Source organism: Rhipicephalus microplus, chromosome 3 (assembly GCF_043290135.1).
Source record: "Rhipicephalus microplus isolate Deutch F79 chromosome 3, USDA_Rmic, whole genome shotgun sequence".
Taxonomy (NCBI): domain Eukaryota; kingdom Metazoa; phylum Arthropoda; class Arachnida; order Ixodida; family Ixodidae; genus Rhipicephalus; species Rhipicephalus microplus.
In genome coordinates, this window is record NC_134702.1 from 35,841,507 (window position 1) to 35,868,467 (window position 26,961).

The following is a 26,961-nucleotide window of genomic DNA, read 5'->3' on the forward strand; positions in this document are numbered from 1 at the left end:
CGCGCCGTCGCCCACTTTTCCACCATCTGTGCATCCCTTCCTCCTCTACACACCGCGCGCGCTTCACTCCTCCACCATCTGTGCACCCTTCCTCCTCTACACACCGCGTTCGACATCTACAATTCTCCTGATTCTCCAGTGGACGCGCATGTGGCGTCGCGCTTCGAGAACATTCAACAGCTGACAGTGCATGCGCCGTCGTGCTGTATATATACTCAAGGTCGGCGCTCGCTCGCTCAGTTGCCGCTCGTCGGTTGGTTTGTACGGCGCGTCGACGTCCAAGGTCGCGGTGAAATGAATTCCAACGAATCCACAAACACAATGATCGACGTCCCTTCGACCAGCGCCGCCCTTTCGCATACGTGTGTACGTGATCACTCATTTAACACCCCCTCCTACAACCACGTTAACCAATTTAGCCATCGACCCAAGTAAGTCGCACTTTAACACCCCGTTAACCAATTATATGGTCCGCATCCTCCTCAGTGTTCCCCCGAGGGAAGCTGCGGGCAATTTTTTTTAGTTGTCATTGTTCTGATATGCTTACCAGTTTAAATATTTATCACCTACAAACGGTTTCCTACGTCCTTCTAGCGTCAACATTGAAGAGGACACTATCCAAGTCCCAAGTTCATACTAAGAATGAAGGCACGTCTCTTAAAACGACACAGCCGCTATTCGCGTCGATCTCAGCAGTCTTCCTTTTTTTTTTTTTTTTAGGGGTGAAACTCCTTACAGCGGCACCTGTTCGTCCCTCGTAGCCGTTGTAGTGTGTAACAAGTATAACATTTTGACCTCCAAGGTGGTGCCGCTGAGAGATTTCTTCTGTGCGTTGTTGAACAATAAAAAATAGTGCTAAATTTACATGCCAATGGCTGCTAATGGGGAATGAGAGACAGGAGCATTTGGCTTTTAGTTAACGCGCACGCTGCGCTCCCTGTTAGCAGCCATTGGCATGTTATTGAGCACTATCTGATTGATATGTGGGGTTTAACGTCCCAAAACCACTATATGATTATGAGAGACGCCGTAGTGGAGGGCTCCGGAAATTTAGACCACCTGGGGTTCTTTAACGTGCACCCAAATCTGAGCACACGGGCCTACAACATTTCCGCCTCCATCGGAAATGCAGCCGCCGCAGCCGGGATTCGAACCCGCGCTCTGCGGGTCAGCAGCCGAGTACCTTAGCCACTAGACCACCACGGCGGGGCATTGAGCACTATCTGACAAGAAAGGGTTGCTACATTATACTCGCTTGGTGTAACCTCCTTAGTTTTAGAAAAGTTTAGCAAGCGTTGAGCCGCAGTGCCACGAATACAATGAACTAGTATATACCATGAATGAACTCGAGGTGGTTAAAGGTGGGGAGTAAATACGAAGCGCAAGCCGTAAGAAAGTAAAAGCTGCATTCTCTTGTATTTCATTTCCCATTACCAGCCATTGGCATGCACATTGAGCACTATCTGACAGGAAAAGGTTGCTACGTTATACTCGCTGGGCGTAACCTTCTTGGTTTTAGAAAGATTTAGCGCGAGTGTTGGGCCGCAGTGCGATGAATACAGTGAACTAATGTATACCATGAATTCAAGGTGGTTAAAGGTGGGAAGTAAACCCGAAGCGCAAGCCGTAAGAAAGTGTGCGGCTGCCACCTCTCGTTTAGTCCTTGGAATGTCCGCTAGATGGCGGTGCTTCTGTATGAGGAATATATGATGAAAAGATGCGAGATGGTGGTACTCGGAGTGTTGAATGGATGGACGAACGGACACACAGACAGATGCATGTGTGGACGCAGGGGCGGATGCATGGACGAACGCAGGGACGGGCGCACGCACAGACGCACGTACGGACGGGCGGATGAACGCATGGACGGTCACACAGACGGACGCATGGACGGATGGAAGCAAGAGCGAATTTACGGACGAATGCTTCGCCCCACTCTCCATCATTCACTCCGTGGATATGCTGCCAATTTTCTTCTTTTTTTTTTTTCACAATGCCTAGGGAGAATTATGTGGGCTCGCTGAAGCCTCTGTTGAAAGCGTGCATACCACTGTTCTGATGCCTCGGTGACGCGTCAGAGGCGACAGTGAGCTTGTGGCTGCAGTGAGATACGAAGTTGCGAGTTCCTGAAAACTTCGGTTCGGAGTCATACTAACGCACGGAACACGCGCAGGCCAAGCCAAACCAGCGCTCACTCCCAGCATTCCAGAGAAGGCTAGGCCGCACCACAAAGGCTTGTCGAAATTCACGGCAGGAATGTCACGCCGCAATAGAAACGCGGGGACTAGAGTTACCAGTAACGAGTCTAGCAGGGATGAGTGTTGAATGTAAAAACTAGTTTGCTAGTTTGAAGTCGAGACTGGCATTTCGCCCGAGGCGAAAAGGGCACTGAGATGTCACTCACCATTTTAGAGGAAACGAAAAGCTTACCAACAGTACTTTTCTTTACAAAAAAAAATGCAGTCGGAACGTCACCGCAGTACATACAGGTTGGGTCCCCAACCAGCGTATACATAAATCCGAGAAATAGTGCATCACGTCAACTACTTAGAGCATCGCATCGACGTAAACGGGGATAATGCGTTAAAAACGTGTGCCGTATAGTATTGCTTAAAGCATGTGCGGATTTCGAGGGTTCAGTCGGCCCACGGATAATTAATCCCGCAGACAACCATGAAGACACTCAGAATACTAAGTCTAAGGTGATGACAACTCAAATAAGAAGACGAGACAGAAGCATCTGCCGTTTTCACGTAAACGGTTTGTTTATTACGCCAATTTATACTCCCCGCACAAGCCCCAGGAGACATTTCAATAGTGTGAAAACAAGCCAAACCAGAGAGCTAGCCGAGCATTAATTAGCCAGAGCGGAGCCGTGCTAACAAACCAGATACAAAAAATATGGCGCGTATGCGTCTCAGCACGGGAATGTTATGTATAATTATACAGCACACTTCCACAGACACACAAGTTGGTTTAAAAAAAACTGTCACTCAAGCCAACACAACATTGCTCCAGCGGTTCACTCATCCCAGTGTTGTCTGTTTAGCGGTGATAAACCTGTACACCCCCACACCCACCGGCAAAAGCAATAAGATGACGAGTAAGACCAAGACGAATATGATCGTTGCTAAGCCGATCCCCACAGAATCGTCGACGACACGGCCGGTCTCATCGTTGCCGTCGGAGAGTTGCGACAGCGAGGCCTGGATTGTGGGTCGGGGTCCCACGTCACCAACCTCGCCGGCATCCGGCGATCCATCGACGGCTACAGGCACCGCGGCTGCGGTGGGAGCGTCGGCAAACTGCACTGGCAAGCTGGTGACGATCTCTTCCGGCACTACGTCGTCGATTACGTCATCGTACCCGCGTTCGCAGTCGGATACGGCTTCACGAACACACCGCTTAGACCGTCGTCTGGACGGTGGCGCTCTGATCGAGGCGTGCTGTCCCGAACCGCCGTTCGCGAATACGCACATCAAAACCTCGCGGATTCCGGCGAGGGCCTCTTCTGCTTCCGGTCGCAAGCGGCCGTTTTCGGAGGGAGCACCTTCGTCTACCGGGCATGCGTGGCGCAAGCTGACCTTCATTTCGCAATGAAGTATAAACGCAGGACACTTCCGTCACAGAGTGGCGTCAACGCCGGAAAGCGCACGAGCTACTAGCAACTGGCAAGAATGGTGCAACAGTCGAAGCCTCGTCAGGGAATGAAGCAGCACACTGTAGCACTGCTGCCATTAGAAAGGCGACTTGATCGGCTTGCAATCCCTGTCGAAAGACTCGCAGGCTTTACTTACGTAGGCCTAACCACTTGTAGAACTTGCTAAGTAAGTCCCATTATACAACGTCCATTGCGGACCGAAAGGGGTTGAGATATGTCACGCTTCGTAGGCGCCTGCGGGGAGGGGAATGGGAGGAAAAACTTCTAAGTGTGTGACGGCAGACGGCGGCCGTTTTCCTCTCTCAAAATCACTCGGCACGGTGCTTTTCTTCTCGAGAAACACGACGTGTGGAGACAGGCGCTCATCTCTCAAAAAAAAAAAAAAAAAAAAAAATCCGGACTGCTGCAAACGTGCGCCACATACCACGGCCTATCCAATCAAAAACCCTTTACCATTCTTATCCACCGCCCCCCTCCTTCATCGGGAACACAACGCAGCAGCAGAAGCCGACTCAGCCGGGGGTCGCGCTTACACGAATGCGTCGATAGCGTATCGCGTTTCCCGTACGATCGTTTTTTATCAAAACAAACGGGCCCTTTTTCCTGGTGAATGTGTTTCTTCGATGACTGGCGGAGAGCATGCATCTTTTGAGATGATAGCCCCAAGGCTGAGAGCTGGGGTCACTGTTAATGGAAATGTCGCACCGCCAACAAAAGATAAAGGCGCACTGAAATGGCAAAACGAGCCCTTGTACCATTTTAGCGTGTTTTACGCATGTGGAAGGCAACTACAGTGATTTTTTTTTATCTACTTATCGTTATAAAGTTTTCGACATAGGGCTCCTCAGTACTTCAAATTATCTGCGCCGACCTATATACAATATTAATTCATTGTTCTTTCGAACAGTTTTAAAAGTTATCAGAAAATTGATAAATCACGGCTTTGAATACGGTCCACTCTTTTGTCAGTGAGATCGTATCCTGAGATTGTATTTTATGATTGTTCACTGTGATTGTAAAATGGGATTTGCTCCAACAATGTGTGGAACAAAGCGTATTTTAAAATGCGTGCTTCTGTTTGTATATGCCAAAAATGCATGTTCTGAATGTTTAATTATTTTGATTTTATAAACGAAATATATTATGTCATGCCAGTATCTTCTACCAATGAAGTATGTAACCGATGTATACAGATGTATGTTGCTGATGTGTAAATGTAGATGTCACTGATGCAGACTATATTTTTTTTGGTTAATAGAGGGTGAGACCTCGTCAGGCGTTTAGCCTTCAGTCTTTGCCTCCCGCAGGAGAAAAATTCTGTATTTTTTTCTCCTGCAAAATAATCAATGTTGAATGAATGTTGAATTTCGCCTGACCCAAAGCTCACGGAAACAAATCGATATCGTGACTTTCGGGTCGACAGTCATGCAACACTATGACCTCAAGACAACCGCGGCGGGTATCCACAAAGCAGCGGGTATCCACAAAGCCGGTTATAATGTACCAAACAGTGTCGCAGCGCCACAGCACATGGACGAGAAAGACACAACACTCGCGCTGTTTGTGTGTTCCTAGTCTGTGTCAATTAATGAGAACTGACAAACAATAGCCACTCGCTCACATTTCCTTCCTGCATAGTCAGTCTCTCGAAGCACTACGATACCATTTGGACTGTCAACAGCAGCTTTCTGTGATAGCGACTAAAAAGAAAACGGCTTCCAGCCGTCTACGAAGCGGGTTAATATTATTAATAATAATCATAATCTATAGGGTTAAACGTCCTAAAAGGAGGGCTCCCGAAATTTCGACCACCTATGTTCTTCACCGTGCACCTAAATCTAAGCACACGGGCATAGAGAATTTTCGTCTCCATCTAAAATGCGGCCACAACGACATTGTGACAAGAAGACGATGCCACGACTCGTGGGTCAGCATTCAAGCGTCAATACCACTAAACCACCATGGCGGGTCGCACCTGAGAGCGCTTAGCAGGGAGATCACTGTGGTAACCCTAGTTCCAAAAAGAGAGATACAGTCGTTCCAGACATCGATGTTTATTTCTGGGACAACACGCGGCAAATCGCCCGTACAAACACGGGTGGATCAATACGGCTGTAATTTTATTATTTTATTTATTTATTTGTACATACTGCAGCCCTATTCAGGGCTATCGCAGGAATGGGACGTTATATAATACTAGGCAACAGAGAAAAAATACAAACAAATAATACAAATTGTGAAACAAGTACACTCGTAACAAAGCAAAAGTAAAAATGAAGTTAATTACGCGTCAGTAAGATATTATCACTCCAGATAAAGTAAAAACCAATGCTGACAGAAGCAATCCAACACAGAAGTCGTAACGTTCCTGGAGTCCTTCAGGCTGAAGTCTAGCGACGCCACTTTCACTGGCCGAGTGTGATGGCCACAAACATCAGCGCGAAAATAATGACAGCCGCAGTAGACAAATTCTGGTGAAAGATATTCCACCAAATCGGATTTATGGCGAACCGCCGTAGGAGGAACTCGGTCAGCCGTACCTCGGTGGACGGCCACGGCGTTTCGGGGAGCCCACGGTTGTTGCCACGAAGGGCGTCGGCCTGCGTCACGGAGCTGGGATGCAATGTGGCCGCTTCGGAGCATTCGACGTGAGCTGTCGACATTTTTCTTTTTCTCCTCCTACTTGCGGTAGCCGACGGCGAGAAGTCCACGAGCTAGCAGAAGCAGCCAGTGCCGCCCAGCAGTAAAAAGAGTGGTGGATGTGACGATTTGAAAAAAAACGTCTTTACAACTTCATCATCTGCCGATCACCAGTTTCCTCACCCATGCTAAACCAGTGCTCCCCCTTACCCAGCTGAGATACGACACCTGTTTGCACCTCCATACAAACGCCCTGCCCACGCCCACGAGTGCTGCCAGCTTTCGGGTTTTTTTGAACGGCAAATTCCGTACCGCAGTAATGCCTAAAGGGGCCGGTCCTGCCTTTAATTATTTATCGCTTTTGCGTTCACCAGCGTCTTTGTTAGCACCACTCGAAATACCCTACTGCGGCTATAGTTGTCTATAAGGCTCACTTTTTTTATTTCCTTCCAGTATCAATTCTTTCCCACCATGCACTACTGGGCCCTCCTCGTCGGCACAATTCCACATCACGACAACTTTACTGTGTACAGTTAAAGAATGCCTACACAGTCAAGCACACTGAACTATGCTGCAACCAGAAATACTGCCATTACAACCAAAAAGAACAAATAAAACGTTCTTTTTTGTTTGTTATGATGATTTCCATCCTCCCTGTTTGCACGATCAGAATCCTGCTTTGAGCGAGCCGGAACGAGTGAGTCAGAATAGTTAGCAAGAGCAGACACATCAACGAGCAGCAAACAAAATATTTCACACGCCGCTCAATACATTCGCAATGGGAGCACAAATAGACGTGTACAAGAACAACATTTGTAGTACGACGGTTGCGTATAAATTAAAGCACACACACACACAGCTACACATCATATACGGCAGTGCCGCTCGGACCACCGCACCGTTTTTGAATTGAATCAGTTCCGTGATGCCCTTTTTTATCACGAAGCGTGATGAAAGCGTACACGGCAATACTGCCCAATGTGACGAGTAACATCAGGAGGCAAACCAGGCCGCAGAAGCGCATTGCGAAGTTACGCTCGGAGAGCTGCCGGGCCGGCGAACCTTGGGTTGTAGGTTGCGGCGTAATGTTGCCAACCTGACCGGAATCCTGTGAACCATCGACCACATCAATGATGGTAGTGGGAGGAGCGCTGGCAAACTGCACCGGCAAGCTTGTTACGATCTCTCCTGGCACGACGTCGTCGACGACATCGAGGTGCCGGAGTTCGCTGTTGGACACGGGGACGTGAGCACGTCGCCTGGACTGTGGTACTCCGATTGCGACATGCCGTCGCGAATTGGCGCTGCCGAGTTCGCGCATTAAAATCTCGCGTATTTCAGCCAGGGCAACCTCTTCTTCCGGACGTAGGCGGCGGCTCTCGTACGTAGCCGGTTCATCCCCCGGGTATGCGTGGCGGAAGGCTATCTTCATGTCGCGATGAGGTTTGTACGGAACGCAGTTTCAGCGGCGCTCGAAGTGCCGTGTCTGCCAGCGAGCTTAGGGCTAGAATGGCACTGCAGTCGAAGCCTTTGCAAGAAAACTCCGGCAGCGAAATCTAAGGCCGTGGCCAACAATCTTGTAGAAAGGCACACACACACTCCTGGTGTGCCTATGTCTTTCTTTTCGGAGAATTTTCGCAGCGTGCAAATTCCCACTGGGGAACGAGTGTCAATCAGTCAGTCAGCCAACAAACATCATTCGGGTAGTGGTAGTGGTTAGAAGAGGAAGGAGGCAACTAATTTCTGCAGCCCGGTGGGGAGCACGGTGCAGTGCATGCCTACAGAGTCAAGGAACTACAGAGTCCTAGTTGCGTGCCGCACCCACGTTGGGACAATGAAATGCATCGTTTTCGCAGGTGTCTCGGAGAGGGAGCGAAGTGAAGAATGTGTAAATGTGGAATAAAAGTGGTTCTTTTCGACTTTTTATGACTATTATACTGCGAAGTTGGAGACAGCGTTCTCTTCTCGGGAAACGCGAGAAGTGCGGAAGGACTCTGCCGAACCATGTGGACTGATGCAAACGCATCCAACGCCAAAGTCATATACAACGTCCTTTCCACGTCACCACCCTTTTCTGTCCACCATCGGCCCTTTCCCCCTTTTCCTTGGAAACGCAATATGGCCGGACAATCTGGCTTGACTATAAAGGCGTACATAAATGCGACAATGGCGTATGTGCCATTTCCTAGCACATCATCTCTCACCGAAGTCAAACAGGGCCCTGTTTGTGGTGAATGCGCAGAACACGCCCCAGAAAGCATCTGTTTGGATGACAGCTTCAAATCTGGGAGCATTTGCCACTGTTCGTGCAGAAATCGCAGCATTTATGCTTATTGTTGAGGTGGGCAAGCGAGCCCTGATTTGACCATTATAGGCACCCGAAAGTAGACCAGAGGGCGCGACGAAGCTTTTTGGGCCACCTCAGCATTGTTGGTACCGACGGCCACAGGCACCAAGAAAATGAAATTCTCCCTGAACACATTGAGACGCTGAAGCGTCAGTGCCCTTTTTTGGCGCGTTTTCAAAGAAGGCTTCCTGGGCGCTTACATATTCAGCCATGACTCCCTGCTCACAACTAAAAAAGTAAATAATATGCATGGGCAATTCCGGTTTTTCCGTGTCTACACGCTAGGCTACGCATTGGAAGACTCGGTTTTGCTGTGCCTACTCGCTAGGCTGTGTGTTCTGGCGCTACCGTCAGATCTCGTAAACTTCATGGCCGGGTGCCTATAGTATATCTGAGCTTGTCGTGCACACTGCAAGTTCACCATGAGTAGAGTAGTTGAAATACGTGGAACACCCACCCCCCTCCTCTATTTACCACTGACTGAAATAGCCTCTCTGGAACAGAACTAAAAAGCTAAGAAGCGCTGCGCCGTGCTCCCTACCAGGCTGCTGAAATTAGGCGCCTTCTTTCACTACCACCACCACCACCAAAAAAGTTTGGCACATTCCACACACCATGGGGATCCGATGCTATGCGAAGCACGTGGAAGAATGGGGGACTATGATGTACTTTTTTTTTCTTGAGCGAAACTTTCCAAAATAAGTACAACTTGTGTACGTACAGACATGTTGACCAGTCGCGTACATTTTGTATAACCAGTGAGCCGATATGCAGCACTCGTGCTTACAAAGATGACAGCTGCTGATAGCACTACGTAGACCGGACGTGACGCCAGTATCAGAGAAGTACAGATGGAATATTATTAAAATTATACACCCAGCACAGCACCAAAATTGGCGTTTCTCCAATATTACGCCAGCATACGCTCTTTATTCTAAACTGTGCATACGATAGAATAGTTGCCTGTCACACAGCATGCTTGAGTTCGAATCTCGCGTGGACCCTGCTATTTATTCTTTGCACTCTTATAAGGTCAGCGCAGCCAACGTCAGTTTTTTCCTAACGCTTTCCTGCAAATTAACAAGGTATGTCCTCACACATGTGCACCTGCATGCCGTTATTCGAGGTATACGAGTATGTGCCACACGTGTCTGCAGAAAAAGATTCGACGACGTACGGCGACAGGGTTTCAACGCGAAAGCGTTCAAGAGCTCGTTTCGCCTGAATTCCAGCGTCGGCATTGTTGGTTGTGATCGAAAAATCGACATCTTGTGCGTGACCGAAAATCGAGAAAGATGCAAAAATAAATCAATAAAACATTTATGGGCCCGAGTGCGGGATCGAAACCGGGTAGTTTGCGTGGCAAGCCGGTGTTCTCTACCACGCAGTCACGAGTTTGATTGTGAATGCAGTGAATATAACTTCCTTTGCTTGGAAATAAAGCGAAAGTAACTTTCATGCCTTACAAACATACGTATCCTGTATACATACTTTACAATACATGACAGCAATATTGCGTGGTACGAGCGCACATTACCATTGGGCGTCAGAACATGCCATTGTGTGTGTTTAGGAAATGTGGGTAACGATTTAGAGTACTATAGGTACTCTACCATGGGAGAGCTTAAAGCCAAGTGCTGGTCTATTAACTGGTATTCAATTTATTATTACGAATTCACGATTTAAAGCCCGTCATCCACTACAAAAGGCCCCCACGTTACCGCACGTATTCCCTTAAGACCACGTAATGCGTGCATGGCAAGTTCAAAAAGATTTCATGCACTTATAAGTGTTTGAAGTACAAAATTGGGACAAAATAACGTTATTCGTGTTCAACTCTTAAAAGGCGAATCCTAAGAATCCCCTGATTTTTATACTAGCTTTTCCTTCACGACCAGCCAGATATATTTGTTAAGCCCTTTTTAACAAGTTAAGGAATATTCATCAAGTCGTCACCAAAGATGGCAATTAATAATAACTGATGGGGTTTCACTTCCCAAAAAAGGATACTATAATGAGAGACGCCGTAGTCGAGGGCTCCATAAATTCCCCATATGTTTACTAAGCTATGGCTTCTGAGGTTGTCCATGGTAATTGGTGGACCATGGGCGCCTGATACCAAACTCCAGAATTGTTTGCTTACCAACTTTAGTAATAATATTTGAGATTTTAGGCCCTGAAACCACCATATGATTACGAGAGACGTCATACTGAAGAGCTCCGAGAATTTTAACCATCTGGTGTACTTAACCATGCACTGACAACGCAATGCGGGATTCAATCCCACGACCTGTGGATTCTTCCCATCACTACTTCAGGAAAGTGAAAGCCCAAAAGCAGGCTATTATGAGAATCACGTCCTAATTCAATTATCACTGTTTTCTTCATATACACTGTGGAGCTTGGTGTACTTGTCCGACCTTGTTCCTAGACAAATTAGCCGACTAATGAGAGGAGCGTGGTGGGGGTGACAAAGTATGCAGCTCACTCTCTCAACAGGGAACTGCGCACGCCTTGGACCATATTCCAAATAAATATAAAAATACTGGTTAATCTCCAAATATCGCAAACAATTTTCCGAAGCGTTGGCTACAGCAAAATTTTCTGCTCAAATATATATATATATATATATATATATATATATATATATATATATATATATATATATATATATATATATTCATCTTTTAAGTCTCCAGGATGCCCTGAACAAGTGTATCAAAACACTAGAAAAACCATCTTTATGCGCTGGTAGGCGCCACTGATTTTGTATATGCACTGAATATATAATTTAATATTGTTTTTTCAGAAAGTAGCCTTCCAATTTCGTGATCGAGAGGACGTTATCACGAAGACATGTATGCAAACCGTGTGGTGTAGGTCAAGGTGGCGTAAGTGAACTGTCGTGCAATTCATTTTGTCGGCCTGAAAACAGTTTTTGAAAAATTATCGCCGAGTTTCTGAATCACGCCTTTGAATGTGGACCAACTGTGTCCGTGACGTCGCATCGAATTCCGCCCGACCCGAAAATCACGGACACAACTCGATGTCTTGGCCGGCCGGCAGTCAAACACTATATGACCTCAATACCACCGCGGCCGGTATCAACTAAGTCGCTTTACGGGCTAGGAGGTAAAATGCACCAAATAGTGTCCTGGCACCACCACCCACGGATGCACGAGAATGACAAAGCTCGCGCCGTTCCTTGTGTTCCTTGTCAGTGTATGGTAGCGCTATTATACCTTTCGGAGTACCTGCAGCAGTACCGTGCCATAAAAGAAACAAAGAAGACCAGGTAGCGGTGGAGCACAAGAACCACCGGATCACTGCGGCGTGTTCCACCTGAGAAGGCGCAGCAGGCAGAACGCTGTAGTGACCCTAGTTCCAAAAGTCAGAGAGATACAACCGTTGCTGACATCAATATTTATTTCTCGGACGACCATGCGGCTGATTGAGTGCACAAACGCGGATGAATCACGACGGCGATGATCACATAAGGCAACGCGAACGACAACGCTCCCGCAAGAAACCCGACACAGAAGCCGCAAAGTCCCCGGAGTCCTTCAAGCCGTAGTGTAGCCGCGCCGCGCTGGCTTGCCGAGTACCAAAGCAAGCATCGTCCCCACAACTGCTATGACAGCCGCCACGGACACAACCAGGTGGAGTATCTTCCACCACATAGCACCCTTGTCGACGCAATGCGGCAGCACGCTGTCGATCAGCAGTAGAACGAGTGCCGCCACGACGAGGATGATGAAGAGCGGGCGCCTGTCCCACTGTCGCTCTCCTTCGGGAACCGTGTCTTGCGGTGTACCTTCGGGTGACTGCGCGATCTCGTTGGATGACCGCGGCATCACTGCGACCAGGCGTTGGTTGCCACGACAGGCGTGGACCTGTACCACGGAGGTGGGGTGCAATGTAGCGGCTTCGAGGCATCCGTCGTGAACCGCCGACATTTTTTTTTCTTTTCTCCTGCACGCGATGACTGACGGCGAGGTGTTCGCGAGCTGGCAGAAGCAGAGAGACTGGCGCTCAGTTCTGTAATGGACAGTTTGCATAGCTACTGCGCATGCCCAAGAAGTTTATTTTTTGCCCAGAAGCCCCGACCGCAGACTAGCCAGAAAACTATTATTTCCATTCACCATTCATCCCTGCCTTCATTTCGTTTCTCCCGTTTCCTGGTTGCATGGGGAGGTATGGTACAATGGAACGTGACATTCCAGTATGCTCAGAAAAACCTTTGTAGTTCTTGCACACCTTTCCTGGAATGTGGAAGCGTGCATGTCTTCGGAGCTAGAAAAGTATTCTATGAACAAGGTCGGACAATATTGCTGTGGGAAAGCCAACCTACAGGTGTCTTAAAAGCAGGAGCAAGCACTCCCCCTCCTCCCCCTTCCTTTTTTTTTTATTTCCTGTCTTTTTTTACCCGTCTCTGCCACAGTACCTACAGCAAAGTGTTTCAAACGCAAAATCTACCCATCGTCGCCATCATCGTTCGATTACCATTGCTAGGGATAGTGACTACAAGGAAAAAGAAAAAAAAGCAAGCACCGTATTTTTCACATCTGCCTCCTTTCCGAACATCCTCTCATCCATAGCCGGATTCATCCACCATGCTCTGCCCAACACATTTTCAAAGACACGCATTTTTAAAAGCATTGGTCCTGTACCTTTTGCCGGAGTCAGACACGAGAGCAACCCACGCCTGAGGCAACACGTGCGTGACCTTCCCTTCCCGCCCCGCTTCTAGATTCAATCCCCCGGTGAATCATGTGGCGAGGACGATTCACCCGCTGAACACACCTCCACTCTTGTAAAGCAGTCATTGAATTATGGGCAGTTGAACTATCCAGAGCTGGTGTTGTGATGTGGGGAGCCTTCAACCGGAAGGGGGGGGGGGGGGGGGTAAGAAGTCTCTCTATTGTGTTCTTACTGTAACTTTACTGGATGGATGGATATGGCTGTACCCTTTAGATCGGGCGGTGGCTAGCGCCACCAAGCCGTCATACTTAATGAACCAAAAACTAGATTTTTTTTTCGCGTGATGGCGCGGGCAGCGCCACTCTGGTGGTCGAAATGTGCTCTTCCCTGCCGCTCCCGCAAACGAAAGCCGATAAGGGTCAAGGCGCTGCAGGCGTGCGTAACCTTAACATGACCAAAATACGGTGGCCATCTCGCCACCATAATGAGAGGGCATTGACGGAACTGCCGCGTAATCGTGTTACAGTATGTAGAAATTAAGGAGGACGTAACCGTCTCCGTTGTGCCTTCTAAGTCGTATCAATAAGATTGAAAGCAGCGTTGCATACAAGCCGTCAAGCGAGCAGAGTATGTTCTGGTCCTGCTCCGATGTCTAGTGGTGTCGGGCTGGTTCCTAAACTGCATCACGCATGTCTGGTAAATTTGTACGATATGTCAGACGGCCATCAGTGGAAATCGTAGCCAAACATTTGATTGATTTGTGGGGTTTAACGTCCCAAAACCACGATATGATTATGAGAGACACCGTAGTGGAGGGCTCCAGAAATTTTGACCAACTGGGGTTCTTTAACGTGCACCCAAATCTGAGCACACGGGCCTACAACATTTCCGCCTCCATCGGAAATGCAGCCGCCGCAGCCGGGATTCGAACCCGCGCCCTGCGGGTCAGCAGCCGAGTACCTTAGCCACTAGACCACCGCGGCGGGGCAATCGTAGCCAAACAGCAGCATTTAACTGGTGGTTTGTCGCAAATGAAACGAGCATATTATGCAGCATGTGTCATATGTCACAATATACATTTTTTTCTGTCTGACCGGCTCCACGAACAAGCTGCTTTTGATGCGAGCGCGTAACGTTGAATGATATACGATATGCAGGTATATTATTTGCATAGTTTCGTGAAACTAAAGCTGCCTTGTCTACGAGTTGTTTGCGCGGGTACGTTAGCCTAAGCCACTGAACTAGCTGCTATGGAAAAAAAATACGCACACGATGAATATCGATGCTGTGATGCATCTGTTGGGATTCATTTGTGCTATATAGACATGGCTCTTGTTACGAATAAAGCTGCGGACAACTCGAACCTCAGCTAGCTGAAGTAACCGACAGGGTGAAACCTCCACCTTCATAGGACGCCGTGACGAGGTGACATCGGAACATATGCCGCGCTAGAGAATTATCAAATGCGTTGGATTTTTACTCGTCGCCTTGTTCGCCAAACAGTGTTTTAGCCTTACCGCTTGCCTGCGTCTCTTTAGTATAAAGCTGTTGGATCAGCCTCGATAAGCACGAGGGCTTGTGATTTGAAGCACGCCGTAATGTGGACACCAGAAAAGTATCCGACATCGTTGGCAACCTCTTCATAAAACTGGTAGTGAGCGCTATAAGATTGAGGCCCGTATATTCACAATAAACGTTGTTTGTTTCTCACATTTTCCTAACCCAATTCGTGTGTTCAGTGCGTTTCATAAACGAAGGAGTTCAGTATTCACAGATAAATATTGTACTCATCTTTCACCCAGCTACAACTTCTGGGATTTTACAACACGCGTACAAAGAGTGTACATAAACGTGAGGGGGGAAAACATCACATCAGGATAAGGTTAGTTTGTAAATACGCGCCTTATAACTTTTGTCAAAGAGAGTAATTACTAATACGCTGAAGGTTGCACCTGCGTGTCAAAAGAATGTTAACTCGCTACTCGCGTCCTATCCTACATCCTGTGAATATTTCTCTGCAAACTGGGTCCCTTTTGTCTGTTCGTTTGTCTGCAACTTGACTGAGCACTATGAGCCTAGAATAGCAAAAGTAGTAGGCATCACACATTGTAACAGTTCCTGGAACTTACACCTTAATGAGCAAGAAAAAAAAGCTGAAATAATGCCATTTTTTCTTTTATTTTTTTTTGGCAACGACATACTTCGTACAGCACTAAAACCTAAGAGGAACAGTCTCGTCTTTCATCTCTTTTTTTCTTCGTTAACTTATCTGTTTCTGGTTACGACTGAAGACACTCAGCTGCTGCTCTATCGCATTAACCTTTTAGTTCCTCTATACGAGTTGTTTACTAATTCTGTCAAGCAACTTTTCACAATGCATCCTTTGGCTCTATTGGCCGGCCCAATTCGACGTGACGACCAGAACGTAACAAAATTCCTTTCTGTACCTGACTGTCGATGGTTAACGAAGACCCGTACAGCCGAGCACATTTTACCATGCAGCAACTAGAAATGCTGCCTTTACACTTCAGTCAACTCACAACCAAAAAGAGAAGAAAAGGAAACATCGTGCTCTTTTTATTTGTTATGCAAATTTACATTCCCCGTATTTATTAGGAGCAATCACCTGCTCAATCAAGCCGACATACGAGAGAGCTAGCCTACAGTTAACAAGAAGCAGTGAAGAAGACGTTCCATAAACCACTCGAGACAAGTTCATGACAGGGGCACAAATAAAAGATATATACAGGCACAACTTTCGTTACAGGATGGTGACGTAAGACTTTAAAGCACACACAGACACACATCGGATATGGTAATGCAGCTACAATCACAGCACCGTTCTCGAAGCAGTTCCCTCATCCCATTTTCTTCTCACTACGGCTGAAGAAACTGTACAGGGCAACAGCCGCCAATGTGATGAGAAAAAGCAGGAAGCAAACAATGCTGCAGAGGCACATTGCGAAGTCGCGCGACGCAAAAGCGTTGGCGACGTGCCGGGGCTCACTGACGTCGTCTTCGTCGTCGCAAAGCTCCCTCGGTGAGCTCTGGTTTGTGGGCCAAAGTGGAAAGTCGCCAACCGGACTGGCATCCGGAGAACCATTGAGGGTTAGAATCACGGCAGCGGTAGGAGAGCTGCCAAACTGCACCGGTAAGCTGGCGACGGTCTGTCCAGGCATGACGTCGTCGACGGTGTCGAGGTGTCCACGTTCAATGTTGGACACGGGGTCCCGAGAACGTGGTCCGGACCAACGTCCGGACGGCGGTGGTCCGGCTGCGGCGTGCTGTCCTGAGTTGGCGTTGACGAGTTCCCGGAATAAGATCTCGCGGATTTCAGCGAGGGCCTCTTCTGCTTCCGGACGCAAACGCCAGTTTTCGCGGGGAGCATCTTCATGTCCTGGCCACGAGTGGCGCTTGTTCATCTCCATTTCACGATGGAATATGAAGGTACACGACAGTTCCAACGGTTGTCGAAGGGGCGTGAACGCTGCAAAGCGCTCGAGTGCACTGGACAGAGTGGTGCAGCAGTCGAAACCTTGCGAGTAAATAAATCACAATGTAAAGCCACTGTCATGAGTAGGGCGCCTCGATCGACAGACACTCCTGTAGAAAGTCAAACAGGCCTTGTGTAGAGCGGCCTCTTGTCCTCTTCAAGAATGACTCAGCAGTGGGGACCATGTTTCATTTTCAATAAACACGTTTTTTGAAAAGGCGCTTATCTCTGTAAAAATGCAGCCTGCTACAAACGCGTCGAAGGTCATATACCACGTCCCATCTCCTTTACAATCCTTATCCCCCCCCCCCCCCCCACCACTGCCTAGTCATCGGGAATACAATACAGCTGCAGAAGGCAACTCAACAAATGTTGAATTCCAATGGCCGAGTCAGAGGAAGTTTTTCTGCTCCTTTCGGGGAACGTGTGTTCCAATGGCAGAGTGAGGGCGGGAGTCATGTGTTCCAATGAGGAAGTTGGAGTGGATTCAGAGTGGGAGTGGCTCCGCGGAGCATGAAAAGTTGCGCCACCGAAATCGGCAGAGTGGACCGGAACTCGGCGTGCCCTATACTCCCGTCACAATGACGGCACGGGGTGTTCGCCCGCTTAGGGGTGCCTCCGCTGTTGCGTGTTTTCGGCAGTGATGGTGGACGACATCCAGTGACAGCCAACAACCGCGTATAAAGAATTCCACACGCAAGGTATTCTGGGCAACTCAGCGACCTCCGCTTCTACCTTGCTCCCCACACTTGCCTTGGCAGCGCGGATTGTGTTCCCATCGTGGATTTAGAGGCGTTCTACGCACGAGTCGAGTGATCACTCGCGGAGTACGTCGGCTGCTACTCCGCCATGGGAATCAAACATAGAAGGCCGCACTCTACACGAAGACGACAAGGCTTATCGTGTTTCCTAGATAGAACGTCACCTTTTATCAAAACAAACGTGTTCTTTTTTTGTCTTCTGGTGATTGTGTTTCTTCAATGACTAGAGAAGAGCACGTATCAGACACCATCTGTTTAAAAAATATAGCCCCAAGGCTGGGCCAATGGCGTCACGGAGTGTTAATGGCGATATCGCAGCACCAAGAAAAGATAAACGCGCACTGGGATGGTAAAGCAGATTGCCATTTCAGTGTGCCTCTGCCTGTTGCGCGTCATGCGAGTGAAGAACGAAAAATCGAGTGTTTCTCCCCACCCGATGATCTTTTCATGGGCGAGCAGGACCCAAGAGCAAAAATAAGCACCTCACTGCCTTTCTGTTTTTCTCAGCGTTCTCTCCCTATCTCAGTACTTTTTAATTATTTAGGCGCCTTTCCTGAGTCATTGCGAGGACGCAAGCAGGCAGGCCGTCCTGCAGCAAAGCTCGAGCGCACGCTTGTGCGTGTGCAGCTTTATTTGAACCACTCAAAATGAAAAAAAAAAACACAAAAACGCCATTGCATTGTGGCTTTGCCGCATGAAAATCCGGCAATTATAATCAAGTCGAAAACCTTAGACGCTTCCTTCAACCGAAAATTTGGCCGTCGGCGGCAACCATGCCACGGCACCGGACACGAGTGATGTGTAAAATCCCCGCGTCATGACGTCACCGTACATAGTCACAGATCGTAAACGTTTGTGGCGTCATCATGACATCACAAATCTTGGCGTGACGTCAAGTGACTAAACGCCACGTGATGCCCCCGGTAGATCGCTTTTTTGGGCGGCGAACAAAACTTTAGAGTGCGCGGCACGTCAAGAGGGAAAAATAAAGACGACGCTTGTGGCACGTGAAACCACAGGCCAAGTTCAATGCTACTTTTCGAGAAGCCAATAAAAAATGTGGCTTTCGTCTTCTTCTCGTCTTAGGAGAATATACAAGACACTCTGTTAGTTTTAATGCTCAGTCGATTGAGATGCGAGCGATATGCGGAAACACGAGGCACTTGCATTTAGAGGGCAACTCCTGTGATTTTTTTTTTGTCGTCCAGTTATGGCAATTAAAGGACCTCTGATTCCCAATTTGAAAACTCTAGATGCTTGGGTTGTTTGACAGTCCTGCATTCGGGTGCACTCCTGACCGATGATTAGAAACGAGCGTTGCCTATAAGATACTTTAAAAATATTGCAGCTTTCTTTTTTTTTTGAGAAGCGAGGCTACTTATAAGACCACACAAGTCCCTCCGTCTATAAACCATCGTGCGTCGTCTGCAGAAGGTGTAGCTTTGGTGCGTGCGAACAAACCATAACGTCTGTGAACAACAAAATGTTTTAACAAAAGGTTGTTAACCGGAAGCCTGGCCACAACACCGTAAAAACACCGACATTTAACCACCCATCAATTAGAGCATATATCACAACAAGAGGTTAAGAATAAATTAAATGCTGTTATTCTGAAAAAGAAAAAAAAAATGCGCGCATCTCGACGAAACGAATAATCCCGAGTGAACAAAGCACTGTGCAGTTAAAATCAGCCATCCACTCGTGCATGTTAATGAGTGACAGAGCGTCTGTAGAGTATGTATAAGGTTTAATTGGTCATATAGCTTCTATGCTGTGTTGAGTTCTTGATTCCGTTTCGCAATAATTATTACGGGGTCTGTGAAACGCAGAGCCAACGGTTCTTCGATGGGATCAAGCCCGAAGCTGGCAGAGACGAGATCTGAGCACATTTTTTTTAATATTTGGTACTTGCAGGGGGGGGGGGTTGACTTGACTAGGCCGAACTCGTATGACGGCTTGCTTATTAGCTGTCGCTTTATGTGCGCGTCAATGGTTGCGTTGTCGGGTATGTTTCTAGGAAGGCATTGCACCGTTTTCTGAACGCCTATCATTCGTGACGTTGGCCGCTTGACATTTGATTCCGTACTGTCTGTGGCAATGCGTTCAACGCCTGATGCTTATGAACGGAAGCTGCAATTCATCGCTTGCTCTACATATCATACTATTAATGTTCTCTATCAGTTATGTTTTTCTTTTAATTTTAAATAGAGATCGCCATGCGTCTATATATTGATACCATGTTCTTATTTTTTAGAACCTTCAAACCACTGCTTCCTTTACTCTTTCCTCGCTTCTAAAACCACTCATACCGGACATCGTCAAGGTCATTGCCAACCCAAAAATTTTCCTGCGTCTTTTTTTTTTTTTCGGCTGTTTACCCCAACGTGCCACCTTCTTTTTTTCTCCTCCCCGTTTGTTTTATTTCTTTTTCTATCGTCGTTGCTCTTTTTCCTTTGCAATCTCTACTTCCATTTTTCTTAGCCAACATGCCGCCAAATTCCTAAAGCAATTCCGCTGAGCAGCCTACCTACGGGGGCACTTAAAACATTTTGCCAATGGCCTTCCCCATTAAACGCGTGCTCCTCAGACCCCATCCAGTATCGCTTATCGTCGACATCTTGGCATTTAAAGGCACGCCGCCCACTTCTCCCCTCTTTCTGTAGCTGCCTTCTTGTTGTGCCTCCATTCCATAGGTGTTTGAGAATAGGCTTACGCCGCTATCCTCGGCAACCCTTTGTGGTGACTGGCCGCGACGCCCGTCAGCCGGTTTCGAAGAAGTGTCGTGCTCGTTCCTTCTTTCGTGTCAGTAGCGGCCACCGCTCAGACTTTGCTGGGTTTCTCTCTCTCTCTTTTCTCTTTTTCTTCTTCCCTTCCCCTAACCTCCGAGAAGAGAACACTTTGTATTATTGCAACCTAATTTAAAACGAAGGGAGAGCTGCACTCCTTTCCACTTATGCTTTTTTTTTTCTTTTCAGACGCCGATTACCAACAGGGAAACGAACCACCATGCACCAAAAGATAAGGTCACTACGAACACCCTCAAAACTAACACGCCAAGAATAACAAGGCGCCTTTGAGAGAAGATGGGTCCTCCTATCGGAACGTCGGCCAGCCTGTCAGAGGCACTTCCACTGTTAACCCTAATTATTCCCCTCCTCCGGAGTAGCAACTCCTTGTCGGCGTCGCCGCTGCTTCGCAAAGTGCCATTTCCGGGCTATCTTGTTTCGTTAAGTCGGCGTTTTTCTTTCGCCGTCAAGAGTGCATTCGCATTCGTCCGTGGCAGAAAGAGAATGAGCGGACACACTTCGGCCGCCTAATCTGGGTATAGATTAGGCGCACAGAATGTGCCGACCTGATTTGTCAACCAAACGAGCACGAAACTTCTTTTAAACGCCCAGCAAAGTTCGCACTTTCCTGCCAGGCAAGCAAAACATCGTGAGCATGCAGAAAAAACTGCGTCATTTTTTATTGCAAGGTACCGCGGGTAGCAAGCAAACTTGTAAAGTACCAAGCAAACGAAGGCTGTAGTGGCGCAATTGGCCTCCGTTGCAATATTCTCTGTACACATGAGTCGATAAACGGACACACTTTTGGTCAAAGCATAGCCTTATACAGCTTCGCTAAAAGTATTATACCTTCGGTTCATTCTTCTAATCAACTTAACATTTCAATCGACTGAGTCTCGTTGAATTAACGTATTCACCTTAGAGGCGCGAAACAACACATTTACAAGAAAGGACACTGGACAGAGCTCCCTTCTTGCGATTGTGAACCTCGATTCCTCAACAGACTTTTATTAAGTTTTTCTACGCATCCTTTTGTCCGCGTACGTGATGAGCTACAAACATCTAGCCATATAGAGTTTCACTCAAGAGGGCCATCTCGCTCAGTGCAAGCGCATAAGTTTTGTAGGATGCGCTAGCGCCTGGACAACGCGCGACGAGTGGCTTCCCTGCGCAGCCGTTGAGTGTAATGGTGGACTTATAGCAATCTATGAGAAACAGTATCACAGCGCCACCACACGCGTATGGGAAAGACAACACTCGCACCGTTCGTGTGTTTCTTGTCAGTGCCTGCTAGAGCACTTTTTTGGTCTGTGAACGGCGCTTTTCTGCGATTAAAAAGGAAGGGTTCATCTAGTCGTCACCGTATAGAGCCAATAATGAAAAGTGATTGGGTTTAACATCACTAAGACACGACATATTTAAGAGAGACGCCATAGTGGGGGACTCTGGAAATTTCGACCAGGTGAGCTTCTTTACGCACATTAAAATCCAAATACACGGGCCTTGAAAATACATTGAAAATGGGGCCGGGATAGGATCCCACGACCCTCCGGTCGGCATTCTAGCGCCCTAAACTACAACGCAATGGCGAGTTCCACCTAGGAGGGCTGACAGGCAGCCCACTGTGGAAACCCTAGTTCGAAAAGCCAGAGATGCAATCATGTCGGGTATCAAACATTTATTTCTCGGACGACCATGCGACTTGCCTGCACAAACGGGGATGGATCACAGTGAAGACCATCGTTTAAGGTGACGTAAATTCACAGAAGCAATCAAACACAGAAGTGACAGCGTCCCTGCAGACCTTCACGCCGGCGTGTAGCCACGCCGCGATCACTTGTTGAGTGTCCCAGCTAACAAACGGAATCACCACGAGCGTAATGAAAGCTGAAATGCAGACGACCGGTTGGAAGACGTTCCACCACTTTGCACCTTTGTCGACGACGAACCACGGAAACACCTTGTCGACAAGCAGTAGAGCAAGTACGGCCGCTACCGAGAGGGCGTAGAAGAGAGGGTTAAGTTCCCACGGTCGATCTTCTTCGGTCTCGTTTGATGGCGTTGCGGTGGGTCCGCGGTTATTTCTTTGAAAGGCGCCCACCTGTGTCACGGAGCTGGGATGCAACACGGCGGCCTCGGACCCTTCGTTGTGACCTGCCGACATTGTCTTCTCTCCTGCTTGCGGTAGCTGACGGCGAGAAATCCACGAGCGAGCGGGAGCGAGACGACCGGTGCTGTGTTCGAAGAAGAAGGCGCCTAATTTCTGCAGTCCCGTCGGGAGCCCGTGGTAGCGCATGTAGTAGTGCCACCCAGGCCCCAGCAGCGGAGGTCCCTACTTGAATGTGTGGCTGAAGGAAAGGGAAAAAGACAGTGTCTTTTTCCGCAGCCCTTGCGGGAGCACGGCTCAGCGCCTTGGGAAGCGGGGGGGGGGGGGGGGGAGTGGAAAAATAGTCTAGAAGTAGATAGGAGGAAGGTTCCCCCTTGTCTCACCACATTTCCCTCCTCTCCCGACCTCCTCTCATGTGAAGCCGGTGTCTGCCACCATGCTCTGCCCCTGTGCCTCAGGCATTTACAAAGCCGAGCAAGTTTAAGAACATTAGCCACGCACCTTTTTTTGGTGGTGATGGTGGTTGTGATTAGAAGCAGGGAAAGACGCCTAATTTCTGCAGCCCATTGGCAGGCACTAGCGCGACCAACACGCGCGTCACCTCCCCTCCCTCCTTCCCGCAAGTCACCCTCCCCGCCGCGTCATCATATGAGGATGCGAAAGGCACAAACACTCCCTCGCTGAACACCGCTTCACACATGTAAAAAGGCCGTTGAACCAGCGCTATATTTTTGAGGGTGCAAGCAGCGCATCTGTGGTATACAGTGGCCTTGCCAGAGGGTGCCACACCAGGCCCGAGCTCACATAGACAGTGAAGTTCTAAATTCCTTATACCCGTGTAACACGATCAACTACTGATCGCGATTAGGCTTCATCGGGATCAGATTTTTCTACTGTGAGTGGCTATACCTCCTACGACTCGTGTAAAGTAGCCATGATCATGAAAATTCCATCCAGATCAGGCTTGATCACGATCAAAAGTTATCGTGTGACACCGGTATTACTCACTTCTCTTTCCGTGGTTAGCGAATAGCCACACAGTCGACCACATTCAACCATGCAGCAACCAGAAATACCACCATTACATTTGTGTAAGGTCATAATCAAAGTGAGAAGGAAAGCTAGCATCACCTTCTTTTTTTTTAATTTATTTATTGCGCAAATTCCTAACTTTTCTACCAGTACGAGCAGACTCCTGCTTGAGTGACCCGTCATGGTAATAGCGAGCGATAAAAGTAAGCGAGTCAACTAAACAACAGTTAGTAAGAGCAAAGTCACGCAAATGATTAAGCGAGACATTATATACGCCGCTCAATACATTCGGGACAGGAGCATGAATAAAAGAGGTATACATGTACAACTGTCCCCTTAAGATGCTTACGTACGCATGATTTTAAAACACACACACACACACACACACAATGATACACGATAGTGCCACAGCACCAATCTTGAAGCAGTTCGCTCATCATATCTTCGTCTCTCCACGGACGATGCCAGCGTGCAGGGCAATACCCAACAATGAGATCAGAAACAAAACGACGCAAACCATGCCGCAGAGGAACAATGCGAAGTTGCGCATAATGAAATCGTTGGCAATACACCTGGGCTCGATGTCGTTGTCAAGCTGCCTCGGTGATCTATGGTTCGCGAACCAAACTCTCACGTTGCCAACCCGATAGGCATCCGGTAAACCATCGACCGTATCAATGACGGCAGTGGTAGAAGCGCTGGCAAACTACACTGGTAAGCTGGCGGCAATTTGTCCTGGCATGACGTCGTCGACGGCATCGAAGTGCCCGCGTCAGATGCTGGTCACGGGGTGGCGAGCGCGTCGGCTGGACGGTGGAACACTGAATTAGGTTTACCAGATGGCTTGAGCCTCAAACCGCCAAATCGGACTTCGACATAGCCCATACATATCCCCAACGCATAAATTTGAGGTAGCCCAAAAATAGCCCAAGTCAGTTATTTTCGCCCTTTTTTTGCGCTAATATAATTATTTCCCCGCAGAACTATATGCTTATTAGGTTAATAATTATCAAGCAAATTTTATTATTCCCATAAAGATTCTAGTAATACAGCCCCGTCACACCCATAGGACTTGTGAAGGGGGCCTATAGAAACGTTACATTTTTGTTATACAAACACAGAGCACGTATGAAAAAAAAAAGAACATGTGACAAGACTCCCGGCATCGTTTACAAAATCCCATGCGCCGAGGGCCCTTCTTCGTAAATTGGCGTGACAAAAAAAAAAACTTATCGGAACGACTCTGACAACACGCCAAGGATGTCCTGAAGCTGAACAAAGAGCGCAGGGCCATCGCCAAATATTGTGAGACGTTCGACAAGATAAATATCAACCACACAACCACCCTGCAAAGCGAGACTAACTGGAAGAGAAGATTACTACTGGGTCGTGGCATTTACAGCGAACGGCCGAAAAACATTTATTGTTCCCTCGAAAGAAACCCTTGCCCCAGTGTATGCACCCGGACTCCGCTCCACGGCAAACCGCCGCACAAGTAGGCACTGCGCCGTGCTCCGGACCGGGTCCGGGTGAGACGCTCCCTGGATTTCGTGCCGACCGGTTGTGCGCCCGCGCGCTCCGCGCGCTCGCGACCTTCGGCGTCATCGTAGCTCTGGCCGACTGGGCTGGCCCTACGTCACCTCCTGTCGCCGGCTGTCTTCGGTGACAGCGCAGCTCTGACCTACTGGACCTGCTCTACGCCATCTACAGACGCCGACAACATCTCTCGCAAGTGTACCCCGTCCTCGGACTCCAGTGACCGTTCTTCCATCTTTCCTGTCTCTCCTATCCCCTCAGTTTGTTGTTGCTTCTTCTTCCTCTTTCCTATACCTTTACCTCTACCCTTTTATCCCTCCTTACCCCCATCCCTTTGTGAGCTCTGTGGTGGTGTCGCTCACTGAAGCAGACAATAACGGGGCTCACTTTTCTCTTCCTTTCTCTTAAGAACCACTCCTCCGGACCGGGTTGCAGAAATTAGGTGCCTTTTCTCATCTTCTAACCCCTACTACCACGAGTGCTTTCAAGACGCCGCTGCAGGGTCGCCATGGTCCCCCCTGGTGGAGGAACCAAGCCGGTTCCGATACGTCGGGGTTTTACGTGTTTTCACGTACTTTACATCGGTTAGAGTTAAACTACTTTTTTTTTCTCAGTTCACCTACTTTCTGTCTAAGGCCTACATTTAAAGGCTCCCTTTGTTCAGTCCCAGAATAATCAAGGGGAGCCGGGGTGCAGGTGCAGACGCTCGCTTGCCCTCAGAACGCGTTTTCGGGATGATGACACGTAAAGCCCCTTTCTCGTAAGTCTACATAGTGTAGTGATCGTTGAACAGATCTGAGTGTTTTGGTTGCGGGATCCCAAGCAGCCTGCGCGCGTTCTTGGGACCTTGTGTTTTTTGTGCATCCACAGAGGAGGCCGAAATTACAAAGGACAGCATGTGTGCTTAAGCCGTTTGGGGTCCCCTGTTCGAAAATTCTCCACCATTGTAACTCAGTAGTGTTAATTATTTTTGGGCAAAGTCGCCATGACCGCTTCCGAAAAGTCGCCAATTTGCGCCAAAAGCCGCTAAACGATATAGTGATATTTTTTTCCTGAGTTTTTTTTTTTAGTTTTTGACTTGATGAAGCACGTACAGAGATTACTTTTTTTATTTAAAGAATATTGTAAATCAAGTTCCGTTCGGGCGAATGAAGTAGGACTGCGCTGCCACTTCCTGGCTACGCCACGGTGAACCGATGAGCAGCTGTAGACAACCTGTTTGCGCTGAACCGTCAGCTGTTCAACTGCCGTGCGGAGCCGCTTTTCTCATCCCTAACGGGAACATAAGCAGTGCCCAGAACGGCCACATCGCACGCTAAAAGATGGCAGCGTCATAAGCAGCTTGACCCTCTATGCGTTGACCACATTTATTGAGGCTCCTTCCGATAATTGCACTGTTCTCATAGATTCCTAATTTTTTTTTGTCTGCTTTAAAACAATGTACCTCAAATTTTGAAAGCCCCCAATAGTCGCTAAGACTCCAAAGAGATAGAATTGTCGCTAGCATGACTGAGAAGACGCTAAATTTATGGACGTTCTCGCTAACTTAACACCATTGTCGTAACTTCTTGCCTACACTCTAAGCCAAAACGGAGCAACAGGGGTATAGGGGTTGCTCCTTTCAGGGAGCAATTGCATTGCCACTCCCATTACTCTCCTAAAAGGAGTAACTGCAGAGGGAGGAACCGTTGCTCTCCTTTCAGTTCCTTCTTCGGGGGATGAACAGTTACTCCCTCCAGTTCCTCCCTGCAGACCAACAGTTACTCCCACCAGTTGCTCCCTGCCGACCAACCATTACTCCCACCAGTTGCTCTTCTAAGAGCAACGGTTACTCTTTACCGTTCCTCCCACGTGTTCGCAGTTACTCTCTGAAAACCAACTGCACATGCTTCCAGTT

At 48.2% G+C, this 26,961-nt stretch overlaps 1 protein-coding gene across 1 annotated transcript in view; it reads right to left on the reverse strand.

The window, feature by feature from the left end:
• LOC119176741 (cyclin N-terminal domain-containing protein 1) overlaps positions 1-26,961 on the reverse strand; it is a 296,811-nt gene that overhangs the window by 142,480 nt on the left and 127,370 nt on the right. The gene's annotated exons all lie outside the window — the stretch shown is intronic.